This window comes from Triticum dicoccoides, chromosome 1B (assembly GCF_002162155.2).
Source record: "Triticum dicoccoides isolate Atlit2015 ecotype Zavitan chromosome 1B, WEW_v2.0, whole genome shotgun sequence".
In the NCBI taxonomy this organism is placed as follows: Eukaryota; Viridiplantae; Streptophyta; class Magnoliopsida; order Poales; family Poaceae; genus Triticum; species Triticum dicoccoides.
In genome coordinates this window covers 447,658,700-447,663,355 of record NC_041381.1, presented here as the reverse complement: position 1 = coordinate 447,663,355, position 4,656 = coordinate 447,658,700, and positions in this window count along the sequence as shown.

Below are 4,656 nucleotides of genomic sequence, written 5' to 3'. Positions count from 1 at the left end.
AGTAGGAAAGGAGGAGTCCTACTCCTACTAGGAGGAGGACTCCTCCTCCTGGCGCGCCCAACAAGGGCCGGCCGGCCTCCCCCCTCCCTCCTTTATATACGGGGGCAGGGGGCACCCCATAGACACACAAGTTGATCTACGGATCGTTCCTTAGCCGTGTGCGGTGCCCCCTTCCACCATATTCCACCTCGGTCATATCGTCGCAGAGTTTAGGCGAAGCCCTGCGCCGGTAGAGCATCATCATCGTCACCACGCCGTCGTGCTGACGGAACTCATCCCCGAAGCTTTGCTGGATTGGAGCCCGGGGATCGTCATCGAGCTGAACGTGTGCTGAACTCGGAGGTGCTGTACGTTCGGTGCTTGGATCGGTCGGATCGTGAAGACGTACGACTACATCAACCGTGTTGTCATAACGCTTCCGCTTACGGGCTACGAGGGTACGTGGACAACACTCTCCCCTCTCATTGCTATGCCATCACCATGATCTTGCGTGTACGTAGGAATTTTTTTTGAAATTACTACGTTCCCCAACAGTGGCATCCGAGCCTAGGTTTTATGCGTTGATGTTATATGCACGAGTAGAACACAAGTGAGTTGTGGGCGATATAAGTCATACTGCTTACCAGCATGTCATACTTTGGTTCAGCGGCATTGTGAGATGAAGCGGCCCGGACCGACATTACGCGTACGCTTACGCGAGACTGGTTTCACCGCTACGAGCACTCGTTGCTTAAAGGTGACCGGCGGGTGTCTGTCTCTCTCACTTTAGTTGAACCGAGTTTGGCTACGCCCGGTCCTTGCGAAGGTTAAAACAGCACCAACTTGACAAACTATCGTTGTGGTTTTGATGCATAGGTAAGAACGGTTCTTGCTAAGCCCGTAGCAGCCACGTAAGATTTGCAACAACAAAGTAGAGGACGTCTAACTTGTTTTTGCAGGGCATGTTGTGATGTGATATGGTCAAGACGTGATGCTATATTTTATTGTATGAGATGATCATGTTTTGTAACCGAAGTTATCGGCAACTAGCAGGAGCCATATGGTTGTCGCTTTATTGTATGAAATGCAAACGCCCTGTAATTGCTTTACTTTATCACTAAGCGGTAGCGATAGTCGTAGAAGCAATATATGGCGTAACGACAATGATGCTACGATGGAGATCAAGGTGTCACGCCGGTGACGATGGTGATCACGACGGTGCTTCAAAGATGGAGATCACAAGCACAAGATGATGATGGCCATATCATATCACTTATATTGATTGCATGTGATGTTTATCCTTTATGCATCTTATCTTGCTTTGATTGACGGTAGCATTTTAAGATGATCTCTCACTTAATAATCAAGAAGTGTTCTCCCTGAGTATGCACCGTTGCAAAAGTTCTTCGTGCTGAGACACCACGTGATGATCGGGTGTGATAGGCTCTACGTTCAAATACAACGGGTGCAAAACAGTTGCACACGCGGAATACTCAGGTCATACTTGACGAGCCTAGCATATACAGATATGGCCTCGGAACACGGAGACCGAAAGGTCGAACGTGAATCATATAGTAGATATGATCAACATAGTGATGCTCACCATTGAAACTACTCCATCTCACGTGATGATCGGACATGGTTTAGTTGATTTGGATCACGTGATCACTTAGATGACTAGAGAGATGTCTGTCTAAGTGGGAGTTCTTAAGTAATATGATTAATTGAACTTAAATTTATCATGAACTTAGTACATGATAGTATTTTGCTTGTCTATGTTTGTTTGTAGATAGATGGCTCGTGTTGTTGTTTCGTTAAATTTTAATGCGTTCCTTGAGAAAGCAAAGTTGAAAGATGATGGTAGCAATTACACGGACTGGGTCCGTAACCTGAGGATTATCCTCATTGCTGCACAGAAAAGTTACGTCTTGGAAGGACCGCTGGGTGCCAGGCCTGCTGCTGATGCAACTGACGACGTTAAGAACGTCTGGCAGAGCAAAGCTGATGACTACTCGATAGTTCAGTGTGCCATGCTTTACGGCTTAGAACCGGGTCTTCAACGACATTTTGAACGTCATGGAGCATATGAGATGTTTCAGGAGTTGACGTTAATATTTCAAGAAAATGCCCGGATTGAGAGATATGAAGTCTCCAATAAGTTCTATAGCTGCAAGATGGAGGAGAATAGTTCTGTCTGTGAACACATACTCAAAATGTCTGGGTATAATAATCACTTGATTTAACTGGAAGTTAATCTTCCTGATGATAGTGTCATTGACAGAATTCTCCAATCACTGCCACCAAGCTACAAGAGCTTCATGATGAACTATAATATGCAAGGGATGAACAAGACTATTCCCGAGCTCTTCGCAATGCTAAAGGCTGCGGAGGTAGAAATCAAAAAGGAGCATCAAATGTTGATGGTTAACAAGACCACCAGTTTCAAGAAAAAGGGCAAAGGGAAGAAGAAGGGGAACTTTAAAAAGAACAACAAGCAAGTTGCTGCTCAAGAGAAGAAACCCAAGTCTGGACCTAAGCCTGAAACTGAGTGCTTCTACTGCAAGCAGACTGGACACTGGAAGCGGAACTGCCCCAAGTATTTGGCGGATAAGAAGGATGGCAAAGTGAACAAAGGTATATGTGATATACATGTTATTGATGTGTACCTTACTAATGCTCGCAGTAGCACCTGGGTATTTGATACTGGTTCTGTTGCTAATATTTGCAACTCGAAACAGGGACTACGAATTAAGCGAAGATTGGCTAAGGACGAGGTGACGATGCGCGTGGGAAATGGTTCCAAAGTCGATGTGATCGCGGTCGGCACGCTACCTCTACATCTACCATCGGGATTAGTTTTAGACCTAAATAATTGTTATTTGGTGCCAGCGTTGAGCATGAACATTATATCTGGATCTTGTTTGATGCGAGACGGTTATTCATTTAAATCAGAGAATAAAGGTTGTTCTATTTAAATGAGTAATATCTTTTATGGTCATGCACCCTTGAAGAGTGGTCTATTTTTATTGAATCTCGATAGTAGTGATACACATATTCATAGTGTTGAAACCAAAAGATGCAGAGTTGATAACGATAGTACAACTTATTTGTGGCACTGCCGTTTAGGTCAAATCGGTGTAAAGCGCATGAAGAAACTCCATACTGATGGGCTTTTGGAATCACTTGATTATGAATCACTTGGTACTTGCGAACCGTGCCTCATGGGCAAGATGACTAAAACGCCGTTTTCCGAAACTATGGAGCGAGCAACTGATTTGTTAGAGATCATACATACTGATGTTTGTGGTCCAATGAATGTTGAGGCTCGCGGCAGGTATCGTTATTTTCTCACCTTCACAAATGATTTGAGCAGATATGGGTATATCTACTTAATGAAACATAAGTCTGAAACATTTGAAAAGTTCAAAGAATTTCAGAGTGAAGTGGAAAATCATCGTAACAAGAAAATAAAGTTTCTATGATCTGATCGTGGAGGAGAATATTTGAGTTACGAGTTTGGTCTACACTTGAAACAATGCGGAATAGTTTCGCAACTCACGCCGCCCGGAACACCACAACGAAATGGTGTGTCTGAACGCCGTAATCATACTTTACTAGATATGGTGCGATCCATGATGTCTCTTACTGATTTACCGCTATCGTTTTGGGGTTATGCTTTAGAGACGGCCGCATTCACGTTAAATAGGGCACCATCAAAATCCGTTGAGACGACGCCTTATGAACTGTGGTTTGGCAAGAAACCAAAGTTGTCGTTTCTTAAAGTTTGGGGCTGCGATGCTTATGTGAAGAAACTTCAACCAGATAAGCTCGAACCCAAATCGGAGAAGTGTGTCTTCATAGGATACCCGAAAGAGACTGTTGGGTACACCTTCTATCACAGATCTGAGGGCAAGATTTTCGTTGCTAAAATCGGATCCTTTCTAGAGAAGGAGTTTCTCTCGAAAGAAGTGAGTGGGAGGAAAGTAGAACTTGATGAGATAACTGTATCTACTCCCTTGTTGGAAAGTAGTTCATCACAAGAACCGGTTCCTGTGACAACTACAGCAACTAGTGAGGAAGCTAATGATATTGATCATGAAACTTCAGATCAAGTTTCTACTGAACTTCGTAGGTCTACCAAAGTAAGATCCGCACCAGAGTGGTACGGTAATCCTATTCTGGAAGTCATGTTACTTGACCATGATGAACCTACGAACTATGAGGAAGCGATGATGAGCCCAGATTCCGCAAAATGGCTAGAGGCCATGAAATCTGAGATGGGATCCATGTATGAAAACAAAGTATGGACTTTGGTTGACTTGCCCCATGATCGGCAAGCCATTGAGAATAAATGGATCTTTAAGAACAAGACTGACGCTGATGGTAATGTAACTGTCTATAAAGCTCGACTTGTTGCGAAAGGTTTTCGACAAGTTCAAGGGGTTGACTACGATGAGACTTTCTCACTCGTAGCGATGCTTAAGTCTGTCCGAATCATGTTAGCTATTGCTGCATTTCATGATTATGAAATTTGGCAAATGGATGTCAAAACTGCATTCTTGAATGGATTTCTGGAAGAAGAGTTGTATATGATGCAACCAGAAGGCTTTGTTGATCCAAAAGGTGCTAACAAAGTGTGCAAGCTCCAGCGATCCATTTATGGACTGGTGCAAGCAT